The sequence below is a fragment of the Sciurus carolinensis genome, chromosome X, assembly GCF_902686445.1.
Source record: "Sciurus carolinensis chromosome X, mSciCar1.2, whole genome shotgun sequence".
Lineage (NCBI taxonomy): Eukaryota > Metazoa > Chordata > Mammalia > Rodentia > Sciuridae > Sciurus > Sciurus carolinensis.
Genome location: NC_062232.1, coordinates 15,825,450 through 15,839,554, shown reverse-complemented (window position 1 = coordinate 15,839,554; position 14,105 = coordinate 15,825,450). Strand labels below are relative to the sequence as shown.

General features: G+C 35.3%; 1 protein-coding gene across 2 annotated transcripts in view; it reads left to right on the top strand.

Moving 5' to 3' along the window:
- Pola1 (DNA polymerase alpha 1, catalytic subunit) overlaps positions 1–14,105 on the top strand; it is a 288,260-nt gene that overhangs the window by 145,388 nt on the left and 128,767 nt on the right. The gene's annotated exons all lie outside the window — the stretch shown is intronic.

Here is a 14,105-nt window from a genome sequence, read left to right as displayed (position 1 = left end):
AGCATTTTTTTCTTTAGAAACTCATGTGAAATAGTGAGAGATTATTTGACATAATAGTAATAATACTCATGTAAAAAGTGAGTATTAGATCTTAGGATGAAGAGTGAAAACAAATTTCTAGTATGTGATTTTGGCATAGAATAACTTGTCTTTGTGGGGGAAAAAAGCAAATGGGTTTGCCTGAAAAAAATTTTTTAAATAATACTTATAACTACATTTGAGAAAATTTGAAAAGTTTTAGTGAATAATGCTGTGTTGCACTTAATGAACAGTTGGATGGAAATAAAGGTTATCTGTGGGGTCACATTCCACAGTAGATGAAATGTTTAGCACATGAAATGTTAGTCCTTTATTTAGCATGAAGAGCCCAAATCAAAACTATTCAACTTCTCATTTACAGACCCTGTCAAGGAAAGTACGATTCTTGAGACTTGGGAAGAATTCTGAGTTTTTTTCCTCTGTGTTTAGTCTATCAAAATCTTTACCATGGAAATGTTAATATTAGAAGAAACTCATCTATTTCCTTCTGAGGAGAAACAAACTGTTTTGTCTAAGCTGAGAATAGGCAGAAAAATGATCTTCTGTATAATTGGAAATGTCCATGAACTGAAAGATTGATTTCTAACCTAATTGTGTGTGTGTGTATGTGTGTATGTACATGTGTGTCTGTTGTTGTGGTGGTGGTGGCGGTGGTATTTTTCAAGTATTTTTCAAGATAAATAGCCAGCTTTTAGGGATCTAGTTATTTGACAGAAGGTTTCTATAGTGTTTGCTTTGTCTTCTCCACCACCCATCTGGCCAACAGCAAGTAACAGTTTTCCTGTAATTAACTGCCCACCTGGTTGACTTTTCTAAGGAATTTTTGATCAGAATAACCCAATGTCACTCCTGTAGTTGATTGCTATGACTGTCCTCAAAATTTGGAACTAACTTTCTGATCTGAAGTACTTTCTGATCTTAATCATATGTGATTGAATGGGAGAGAAAGAAATACATTATTCATTCTTTTTCATGGTCCTGTGCTGAGCAAATGTTTCAACTATTTTCAAGATCACGACTTTTTTTTTTACAGAAAGCACATGTACCTTTAGGTTGTCTTACACTGGTAGACCAATCTATCTTCTCTTGTTCACAAACTTAAAGGAACTTTTGCTAGTACAAGGACATGGCATTGAATTCCTTTTGTTATTGTGCCTCAGGTGATGTTGATTAAGTTCAGTGTAATGTATCATAGTGATGATAATCCAACTGGAGACCACAAAAAGCAAGTATATTGGAAGCAAGGATGTTACTACTAGTAAGTACTAGGCTTAAGTGACTGTTCTCTGAGGCTAGTTACCAGAAAGTTTTCATCTTATAAGATAAAAAGTACTATCCTCTAAACATAAAAATTATTTGTAGATTGAGAAGCAAGAGCCTCAATATTTTTATTTTAGTCTTAGAATTCCTGCAAGGGAAGTCAGCCTACATTGAGAGAAGAAGTCACATCCAGAAGTAAGGAACTTTAGGAAGATAAGTAGAATATGGTACTTGACTGAACACTGTAAGTTGCCAAGGAACATAAATTGCTAAGAGTTAGGTTGTCAAGGAAAAAAAAAAAGGACAAATATTTGTAGTAACAAAGTACACTTCTAAATCACTTTTAGAAAAATATATCACATATTCTTTTATCTTCAGCCATGAATGATGAAACCAATATTTTTTAAAGCTTATTATCTTAGAATCATCAATCTATATAACATTACAATATTTTAATATTGGTTTCTTTATTAGGAGAGAAGATGCTTTTTTCTCACCTTACCATATAGCAATGATTGTATCCCTGGAATTATCATTTCCTAGAACACCTAATTTTCAAAAATAAAAATACAAAAAGCACGGAGGAAGACTATTTTTGAGTAATATATTAATTTCTTTAGGGAAAAGACATCTTTGTGGTTTATCCTGAGATTTGATAAAGTGTTGAAAGACTTTGAGGTAGCACAGAAAGCCTTAATTTAAAGTCGATTTCATGGCCTGGACCTTGTTGATTACTCTGTACCAAGTTACAATTGAACTGGTATTTTTTGAAAATCATAAAGTACCAGCTTAATCTCTGAGCTTTTGGGAATGTTTTTGAAAAACAATTTTATAGTTAAAAATTGATTTATATTCCCCCCTTAAATTATGCTCCAAAAGAGCAAATAGACACACACACACACACACACACACACACACACACACAAAGGGAGAGAAGCACTAGCTAATCTAAATTGGGAAATGAAGACGGCTTTTTTTAAGCATGAAAATTTCATCATCTTGTCAGCTGGCAGAATGCCTGCTGTGTGGATTCACAAAGGCTAAGAATTACACTTTCATGAAATTTTCCTCACTAACTGCCCTGGTTAATTTGAAAGATAACCCACTGTTCTAATTCATTCCTCAATTGGGCGGTGCAGGTTTTATCTTTGATCTGACAAAGCATTTGTGTTAATCGTTTTGGCCCTCCACTAGACACTCTTGGGATTGTGCTTTTACAATAAATGTGTCTGTGATAGCTCTTTAGTCTATTATACTTACAATAGATCCATAGAACTGGTAATTAATTCTCCACTGCTTTGGAAATGGGAAGAATAGGTGTAGCTCTGTCAAGTGCTGCTGGGAAGTTTGTTTAGCTGGTTCATTTTTGAAGTGTTCCCCTCAACCATCCAAGAAGCAGCCCCAGAAGAGTCTGAGATTGAGATGCTGGCCTACTCTGATGACTTGCTGATAAATGGGAAATGTGACCCCTCTTGGTACCTGGGAGGGGGGTAGTGGGTCATTTACTTTCATCTCAAGTACTATTAGTTATAGTGTACATTAAACCCTCATTTAATACTTAGAGAGCTGTTTCTAAAGGTAGAGCCTCTGAAAGACGCAATGGTGGCAGTCAAATATGTTCCCAAATTCTCATTGATGGCTCATGCAGGTTTTAGAGTATTTGAATGGGATAAAGTGTATTCTAGCTGCTTATTAAAGGAACATTCCTTAGATACTTTATGATGATTTTTAAACATCAAGTTATTGCTGACCCTAAGTAGGACTGGCCCTCAATTTAAAAGAATTGACTTGGTACATGTGCATACCATGCATAGGATAACCCTTGATTAGATGCTAGAGCCAATATTGTTGGTCAAATTCCTTAAAAATTTGGTATAAACTTTATGATCTCAGAAGTTTCCTGAATTATGTGTTTGGAGGACATGTGTAATATCTTATCTGTGTGTCTTATCCATGATCTCTGCCATAGCCCCTTGCTGTAAGTAATGTATGCATCTTAATGTTTCATAACCAAAGGAACTAACAAATAAAGGTTATGACTTGCTAAGTTTTCTTTAAATTCTTCTCTTACATCACTTTCATATTGCCAGAGGATTTATTAGTGGTAACAAGATTCTAAGATTAACAGAATTTCATGATATTTTAAGGTCATGAAAGGATTGACAAGGCCCTTTGTTATTCTGTCTTCTATATTTACATCAGTAATTACCATAGATTTCAGTATATACCTGTCTCAAATTAATAGCCTTAATTTGTTTCTTGTCCAAACCAAGTATCAGGCAAAGAATCATTGACCAGAAATATTATTGTCATGGTGCAGAATAGCATCCTGCCTAAATATATCTTCATTGTCCTTCTGGAAGAGTCTATCTCTAACTATGTAATGTGGCAAAAAAAGTGTATGCCTCACTTGTTTTCTTCTCCTGCTCTCTGTTTATATTTTTCTCTGAGAAGTCACATTTTCATAATCTCACCAGGACCCACTTTTATACAGAATTTAAAAAAATAACAGTATTAATAACAGTCATCAAGCGTTGAGTTAGAACTGACTTTTTTCAAAAGTGCCAAGGACAGAGTGAAATATTGGTTAAAATGCTTGCTGCACAAGAAAATAAGTACCCATTTAGCATCACAAGTAAGTATGTACCATCTATAGTGCTGAGCAGTACTTGAAGATTATTAATTGTATTAGGATGCACAGAACTAAATTAGTAAATAAATCTGATAAATTAGAGAAAAAGAAGTCTCCTGCTCCAGCCCCCATCACCCATGTAGTTCACTAACATGACTACTCCTTGCCATTTCCTTTCACTTTTCAACAGAACTATATTGTACAGGTGGATCTGTGAGTTTTAGAGCCATGCAATGGCATTCGGTAACTGTCTGCTGTTCTGCTACAAATATTCAGTGTTCAATAACCCTCAAAATTTCTCATTTCTTACCTGTGGTGATGTGGGCTGATAGTTTTTAGGTTATAGGTTGCAATATGCAGTAGTGTCACAGGTACATTAGTTCAGAATAGTTTAAACTCTAAGCAGTATTGGAATTACTGTTTATTTCCTTGCCTCTGTATTTTTATTTAGAATGTTTAAAAAAGAAATTATTTCTTTTTTTCTAAAAACTCTAGCAGCATAATTAAAAGTGGTCCAAAAGACATTCAAAGAAGCAGTAGATATCCATCCTACCCATTCAACTTCTCAGATAGCCCAGTTCATGCTGCCCAATGGTGCTTGAAGAAGGGTGATTTCTTTAGGAATCCATAGAACTCATCCTAAATTTTATTAAACCAAAACAAAAAGAACATATTGAAAATCAGAATTTCTTTTTGATTCACCCCATTTGATTGGTAAGGTGAGCATAAATGAACATCAGGCATACCAGTATTCTAACACTAGGGCCCATTGATGGAGAGTTGGTATGTTTTTATTAGCAAATGGTTGATTGTTCTTAGATATGTAAGTCAAGCAAGCTAATTTTGAGCTGAATATAAACACTTTGCTGCTATGCCATGGCATGTTCTCACAGAATAACTGGGAAACAAAGGATTTTGTGATGGTTGGAATAGAATTTTATTATATGTAAATTTATAAGCATGTACATTTAAGTGACTAACAGGTCAAATCCAGTCCCCTAAAACATTCTACGTACTTTATTTTATACAAGCAGTATAATATTAGCTGTTATAAAGGAGTTTGATTAACTAGGGTCAGATATAGCTTTATATGCCATCTAACTTTTTCCCCTCTATAGAATAACCAAAAATTACCTGTACTTTCTCTATTTATCAGAACACCTCTTTTTTTTAATTTCATTTAATTGTAACCTTATAGCATGGGCCCTGTTTGGGGAGGCTCAGAACTAAAGCACAATGCTGAGGAGCTAAGATGGAACCACACTGAATTCTGAGGACCCTTGACATTGTTGTCTATTGGAGTCAGACCCCAGAATCACCAGCAAGATTTGACCTTAGACCATAGTCTTTCTCTTGCCCATGTCATTCCATGCATAGGCATATCCAGTCTCCTAAGGTTATTATCAGAGGTAGGGCCAGTTATAGTCATAGCACTTGCCTTGCCTTTCCCTATGTTCTGAAAGCTTGCCATTCACTTATATCAATTAATCAGACTTGCCTCATAGCCTCTGACTTTGTACTCAAACTCCTAGATCAGAATTCCTGTCTAGTCTCTTATCATCTCTGTAAATTGGGGTAGTTATTGAGCTTTTCCAAGCCACAGTTTCGTATCCTACACAATGATGATTATAAAGTACCTGCCCCTTAAGGTCATAGTGAGGACTGTCTGGGATAATGCACTTAAAGTGCTTAGAAAATACATAGAGTGAGTTATATGTCATCTTTGTTCTGATCAGAGACACAGTGAATAGACATAGCTCAGCAGTGTTCCTTTGAGTACTTACAACTCTTAGAGATTCAGACCTGGGCCTTGCTGCCCCTATCTTTCTGAGGTGTCCTTCTAGAAACTTTCTTCTCACTACCTTCAAGGTCCAGCACCCAGTACTGTGCCTAACCTAATAGGTGCTTACCAACTTTTCTTATATAAGTTCACAGTGTTCTGAGAGGTTGTTGATATCAAGTGACTTGCCCAGTTCACCCAGGTCACATATAGCAGCATCAGGACTGTGACCAGACTTGGGGATCACAATCTAGAGTTCTTCCCATAATATCCAGGAAAATAGCTGGTTATGATTACTAACTGCCCACCATCTTCAACTGTGGTCACGCTTACGAAAGAATGGATCCAGAGCCCTGAGCATTAGCATTATAAGTTAGGCCAAACCACAAGACTATCTGGGGAGTGAGTTCAGAAGGCTGATTATAACCACCCAGCAATGGATTGGTCCAGCCATTGAAGGAAGTACATGTGTTGAACCTGGGGTTTCAGCAACTCCTGATGTAGTTCGCCTCTGAAGGGAAAATTGGAGGCTTTTTGAAATGCTGAGGAAATACTATGGGAGTTGTCAAATATCTGAAAACAAGTGGGTAAAAACAGAAAACTGCTTCTGCCAAAACAGTAGAATTCCTTTCTTCAGTATGATTTCTCTAACCTTGTGTATTTAGGAAAAACTCAACTTCAGGTCTAACTCCAGTCATCTAGAGCTACTATCTTGTAGTAAAGTAAGAAATTGAACCAGAACAGATTTCATTTAACCTTTCAAAAGTGAGATTTTCACACCATTGACCTTCTTGACTTCAAGGAGCAAAGCGGAACTATCAGTTCTCTGCTGCACATGTCAACAAGAGAAGGGAGGAGAGTGCCCTAGGTGATGGCTGTCTTTCATATTTGGCTTGCCCTGAGAGTGTACATTATGGTTCATGTGTGGAAATCAGCCCTTTACAGAGTTGCAGATATGAATTTCTAGATGATCCTGTCTAGCTTAGTCTTAGACTAAATGGAATATTTCTCTTTGGTAGAGGATTAATTGAACTCCCTTTCTAAGGCACCATAGAAAAATTTTCAGAGCCTGGACTTCAAATAATAATAACTACTGATAAAAATTAGAGCACCTGGTCTTTTCCAAATAATCAATTGGTCTGTTTTGTGCTTGGCATAAGTCAGGGATAACTTTACTATATATTCTTACCAACCCCTCTAACATGTCAGCCTTAGCTTGCTTTTGAAAAGCAAGGTATAACTTTTTATCCTAGTTTAAAACTTATTTGACTCTTGGCATTCCCTCAAATTTGTTTTTGTTGTTTTGGTTTGGTTTTTACTGTGCTTCAGCATATGATTCTTAAGTTGTGTGATTATCTGAAGTATTCCATGCAGCTTATTTCTTTAAAGGTCCCCAGCCTCATTCAGGCTGCACAGATACTCATCTTTCTTTGGCTGTTTGAGGAGCCTTTGTTGTTGCTGGAGGCCTAGATGATTTGTTTGCCCAGATCTTAGGAGCCTAGCCTGGCAGGGTTGCAGTCTCCATCCACCAGCAAAAATCTGTTAAAAAATCTTGGCAAAAAGTACCTGGAAAAAACAAGACTGCCCAGGATTTACAACTAAGGATTTAGAAACCACATGGGTGAAGTCACAGCTAATAATTATGAAGACACATTCCCTCAGCCACATCTAGTGATGTTCAAGAGTAATTCTAGGAATTGGTTGGCAAAGAAAGATCAAAGGAGAGCCCAGAGTTGAGAGACCTGTTTAAGATTTCCCAGCAAAATGGATTCTCTTGCTGATGAGTGTGTGCAGTAATATGGCACAGTGGTTCTCAAACCTGTTGGTCTCTGAGATTCCTATACACTCTTTTTAAAATATTTTTTTAGTTGAAGATGGGCACAATACCTTTATTTATTTATTTATTTATTTATTTATTTTTATGTGGTGCTGAAGATCAAACCCAGTGCCTCACATGCTAGGCAAGCCCTCCTCCACTAAGCCACAACCCCAGCCCTCCTGTACATTCTTAAGTTATTGAACATGTTGAAGAGTTTTCATTTATGTGGGTTATAACTATTAATATTTTATTATAAATTAAAACTGAGTAACAAAGTGTTAACCCATTTGTAAGTAACAATAAAACTGATATATATATATCAGAGTTAATGTTTTTATGAAAAATAGCTATGTAATCCAAAGCAAAATAATATAGTAAGGACAGTGACATTGTTTTACATCTTTGCAAATCTCTTTCATGTCTGGCATGTCTCTCTCATATCTGCTTCTGCATTCCATCTGTTGTGATGTATTGTTTCAGTAGAAATATGTGAAGAAAATTTTCTTCACATAGCTATATAGCTTATGTTGCCAATGCTCGTTTTTAGTCATTACACCAAACTTTCTAATGAGGTAATTTCTTAAAGGTTATTTGCAATGCAGAATCTGAGACTATAATCTTTTTGTGCCCTTGTACATTAAAATCCATTGGTCTGTCTTGCACTTTGAGAAGGTTATTTACCCATGCACGATTCTATAACAGCATTCATTAGTCATTTAGAAAATATCAGTTCACTGACGTAGGAAGATTTTCCAAATGTTGACACATTTTATTACACAATTTTCAAAAGCACATTTGTTCATATCTTCTTAAGTCTCATCAGAAAAATCTTTAAATATTGGATAACTGTGGTGCTTACGGTAGTGCATACAAATATTCCAGTAAAAACTCCTTGAAAGCTGGAATTTTGTCATTGGTAACATACTGTCAGTTAATTTTCTTGAATTGATAGGTTCAGTTGGTTTGTTTGCCATATACCAAGGTCTGAATAAACAAACCATAGTATGTCTATCAGTTATTCTTTCAGGTAAAAATGGTATTCTTTAAACAAAGTGGTTGAATTAGCTTCCAACTCAGTTGCACAAGTGCTTTTTCTGGAGAAAACTACTGTATCTCAGTACATGGTAATGTGAGATATATATATTTAGAGGTTGAGATTTAATAAAATTTTACTCTCATCATGGGCATTCTTAAGTGAAACTGGCTTAGTTATTTGTTATTGTGAGTGCCTGATGATGAGGAATACAATCACTAATAGTACAGTTTGGGGCCACTGTCTTGATTGATGCCAATGTGCCAGAAATTTTACCCATCATTGATTTGTTTTTCCACCATCGGTGCAAATGTTAACACGGCAAAAAAGACCAATATATTGATAGTAATATTCTGAAAATAGTTGTAACTTTGTAGACCGCCTGCAGAAGCTTCTCTTTCAGTTCTGGAAATTTATCCTAAGGAAATGTACCCCAAATTCATGTGTAAGAATATATTGATGAATAGCTTATAATATTGAAAAGTTGGATATAACTTAAATATGTAAGAGTGATTGTTAAATAGTATAATAGGCAGCCAATTGAAACAATATTTTGTGAGAGTAGAAACTGAAAAACGTTGAGGAGAAAGGGAAGAAACAAATTAGCATATAAGGAATGATTCAGTTATGTGATAAAAATACCATGTATATGTAGACGTGTATCTAAAGAAATAATTAGATAAACAAATACACCATAATGTTCTTAATGATTATCTTGGAGTAGAAATATGGGTAATTTAAATTTTTGTCTTTATATTTCTGTTGTCTTCAGTGTTCTATAATGAGCATATATTATGTTTTAAGTGAGGGGTGTTGGTTGCATTTTGAAATTTTCTTTTACACACAGTAAAATTTAATCTGGTGTCCATTTCTGTGAGTGTTGACAAATGCATAAAATTATGTGACTACTACCACTGTCAGGATACAAACTTATGTCATACTTTCTGACCTTGTCTGCCATCTGCCACCATACTGAATAGCCTGCCAGTCCTAGAGATGTGCAGAATGAAATTATGTCACCTGTGTGTTTCTTTGCTTGGCAAGGAGTGGGTAGGTCCTTGATCTTTGAATATAAAATGTTACTCTGAGGATAGTTCCCCCCAAAAAATTTTGGGAAGATCCTAACATCCCCTTTGGAGTTTAATCATGAGATGTTTTAGCTCTGTGGATTTGGGGAAAAAACCTAAGTCATATATTCAACTCATTATTTCCTTTTAATGGATCATGAAGCCAAAGAACCCTAATAGCACAAGCAGCAGTTCGATTGCTGAAGTAATTATATTCCCTACTTCTGCTTTCTAGAAATTAAACCTAGGTATTAAGTTATTCAAGAGGATAACTTAGCTTTACTATATTCAAATGTGCATCCATTTTAACCAACCCAAGTCCATAGCAGAATTTGTTCTTTAACCAACTCGCACCCACCACCAAAACCAAGATAGAAAACAGTTCTGTCACACTAAGAAACTCCCTCCTGCTATCCATTTATACTCTCACCCTCCTTCCTACTCTTAACTATCAACTATGAACTTTTCTCATCACTAGAGATTTGTCTTTTTGAGAACATCATATAAATGGAATCATACAGCATTCAACCTTTCAGACTATCTTCTTTTCACACAATTCATTCTTTTTATTGTTGAGTATTATTCTGTTGTTTGGATATATTAGTTTGTTTGACCCATTTACCCAGTGAAGGATGTTTGGTTTGCGTCCACTTAGGGGCAATTATGGATTCAGCTGCTATAAACAATTTGTATAGAGGTTTTAGTGTGAGCATGTTTTCATCTCTGTAGAATAAATACCCAGGAGTAGGATTACTGCCTCATATAGTAAGTATATGTTTCATTCTTTAAGGCATTGTTTAACTTTTTCAGAATGGTGGTACCACCTTTCTTTTCCATTAACAGCATATGAAGAGTTACAATTAATTACTGGGCATTCTCACTGGCACTTGGTGTTACTTGTTTTTGCTGCTTGAATAGGTGTAGAGTGGTATGTCATTGTTTTAATTTGCATTTATTTCCCTGATGGCTAGTGATATTGAACATTTTTTATGTGCTTACTTGCCATCCTTATATCCTTTTTACTGTAGCCCATTCTTTAATTTTGATTTTTTTTTTGCTATTGAACTGTGAGAATTCTTTACATATTCTTAATATAGATCCTTTGATGGATAAATGATTTGCAAATATTTTCTCCCAGTCTGTAGTCCATCTAACTCTCTTAATAGTGTCTATCACAGAGCAAAACTTTTTAATTTTGATCAAGTTCAATGTATCAATTTTTGTTTTGTGGATTGTGCTTTTCATATCATGTTGAAGAACTCAAATTTTATATCTAGATCTATGATCCATCTTGAGTTATATTTTATGTAAGGCATAGGACAAGGTTCATTTTTTCCCCTTTAGTCTATTATGTATGTTCAGTTGTTCCAGTGACACTTATTGAAAAGACTATCCTTCCTCCATTGAATTGCTTTCTCCCCTTGTCAAAAACCGTTTGAGCATACTTGTATGGGTCTATTTTTGGACACTATTCTTTTCCATTGATCTCTGTGTTTATCCATTTGCCAATACTGCAGTCTTGATTACTGTAGCTTTTTAGTAAGTCTTGTGTTATGTTATTCCTCCTCCATTTTTTTTTCTAGGAATGTTTTTAGCTATTCTAGTTCTTTTGTATTTTCACATAATTTTTAGTCAGCTTGTCTTTATCAACAAAAACATCCTGCTAGGATTTTTATTGGAATTGTATTAAATCTGTGTCATTTGGGGGAGAATTGTCATCTTTATTATGTCAAGTCTGTGAACACTGCCTCTTCATTTACTTAGATCTTCTTTGATTTCTTTCATTAGTGTTTGTTAGTTTTCAGCATATAACTTGTTTATGTGTTTTCCTAAATTGATAACTAAGGTATCATTTTGGGAGGAAACTGGTTATGTTTCTTTTGAAATTGTAGTTTCCATTTGTGTTCTCTAGTTTATAGAATTACAGTTATATAACATTTCATTCTGGTATTTCTATAGTTTTGAGAGTTATAGGTAAATCAGTTGGTTCTCGAGAAAAATGAGAATCCATAAGATGTTGAAAATAACCTACATAAATGCATTATAAATATACAACCCTTAAAATTTATTTTGTAAATGGTATTTATTGACCCAGATGTTTGACCACATAATACTGCCAAGTTTTAGAAAATATCAGTTTATATGTGTAATGTCATTTTTGCAAAACTCATTTTTACATAAATATATGTGCATATATGCTCAAAGGGATTTCTAAAAGGATGTTTGTCATGGCACAAATCCTGTGTGAGTGGTGAAAGTTGTAGGTGATTTTAATTTTTTCCACATTGCTTTTCTCTACTTGAATATATCACAACAGACATATATTGCTTTTATCAAAACAAAAAAAATTGCTTAAAAAAGGAAGCAGAACAGTGAATTGTAATATTATCCTTACCAATGAGTGAGGGTAATAGAGACACTAGTCCTATTTAAGCTGTAAAAACTTGTATGCTAGAAACCTTGATATTGCTCCAAACATTTTATGATTCTAAAATTTTATATGGAAAAACCAAAGGAACATGTCAGGAAATATAGAATATTCTACAAATGCCACACTTAGGATTTCTCTTTACTCCAGAATTTTTTTAATCATAAGCTTGTTCTGTTCACTAGTCTAAGACAGTGGATCTCAACATTGGCTGTTCATTAGAATTACTGAGGCAGGTGTTTTTTGAGTATCTGATGACTTAGCCTTCTCTAGAACATTAGCTTAGAGTTTCTGGTGGTGAGGACAGAGTATCAGTATTTTTAAAAAGTTCTTCCATGTGATTACTAAACCTTTCAAAAACCACATATTGAACCACTAAGTATTTGAGAAGTGATTTCCTTTGGTTACATATGAGAATCTGAAAATAAAAGTGTATTTGCTTTCACACTTATATCAGGTTAACTATGTACATATAAAAGAGAAGGAAACTAAATTTCCAGAACAAACTGATTTCTTTTGTGACCAAAAATAAGTTTGTGAAAGCATAAAATGCATTGCATCTTTTTAGTATTTCTACATTTTTAGTGGGAATTTACCATCCTTATTAAGCCTTCTGGTGTATTGCTGACCCTTGACTAATGGCAGATAATTAGCGTTGCTCAACCTTGTCTCTTCTGTGTTGCGAATATGATTTATAAACTTAAGTGAGGAGTATTTGTGTATAGAAATGTCATCTTCCCTTTATCTCTTCTAGAACTCCCATATGATGATGTCATTACATTATTTGATCCTGCATATGTTAAAGAGTTACCGTCTTTTCAGTCTTTTAAAGTGTTTCTGAGATCTGCAATTGTGTCATCACCTTCCCAACCTTGACTATGACTCACCTTAGTCTTTTTGTTTGTTTTAAATCTAGCTTCAGCTTCTCATCTTCAGGATGTGTAATTTTGCACACACCTAGCACTTCATGAGCTGGGCCGTAGAGCCAAAACGGGGCAATCCCTAGGCTGCATTTTGCATTTCCCAGTGTTCCATGTAGGAATAAGATAACAAAAATGGGACTTTACAGTGACTTGGCACAGTGGCAAAAGCCTGTATTCCTAGCTCCTTAGGTGGCTGAGGCAGGAGGATCACTAATTCAAGGCCAGTATGGGCAATTTAGTAATACCCTGACTCAAAATAAGATAAAAAGAGCTGGGGGTGTAGCTCAGCGGCAGAGCATTTACTTAGCACATGCAGATCCCTGGGTTTCATCCCCAACATCACACAAAAAAGTATGGGGCTCCATAACTTTTTCAGTTTGTAGGAACTTGAGTGAAACTATATGACTGTTCATCTTTTGAAATATTTTGGGCTTTTTCAGGGTTCTTTGGTGTTCTTTGAAAGTCTTACAAACTGGTTTTAAGCAACCCGTTAATAGGGGCTGTCAGGCCTGTAGTAGGTAGTCTGGATACTCCTCCCTATGTAGTTTCTTTCCTGGTATCATCTATCAAGAGCATTTAATATGCCTTCAAGCAAGAGACAAATAATTTTAATATGAGAGGATCCCCTATGTTAACATACAATCTATATTACACAGTACATTGCCATCCTGTATGCAGAGCAACACTCTCCAGTATTTCCCAACCTGGGATAACAGAAGCCTGCACATCTCCCGCGCTGAATGTCATGTGTATTCCTCTTAGTCTCACATTGTCTTTTTCTCCATTTCCACTGCTTTAATTCAGTTCTTAATCATCTCATCCTTAGCTTTCTAGTTGATCTCTATCACTTTGTCTTTTCCCATATCCATCCATTTTCCACACCATTTCTAGGATTATCTTCCAAATCAGGATAGAATGTCATCTTCCAGCTTAAAAACCTACTCTGTGATTGCTCATTTCTTACAGATTAAAGTTCAGATTCCGGAGTGTTGCATTAGGCCTTGAGCCAACCTCTCACTATCCCATATGGGCATCTGCCCTGCACACCAGAGAGCTGGTATTTCTCAAGATCCCATGTGTTATGCTATCTCTATGCCTTCACGCCTTCACTTCGGCTATTTCCT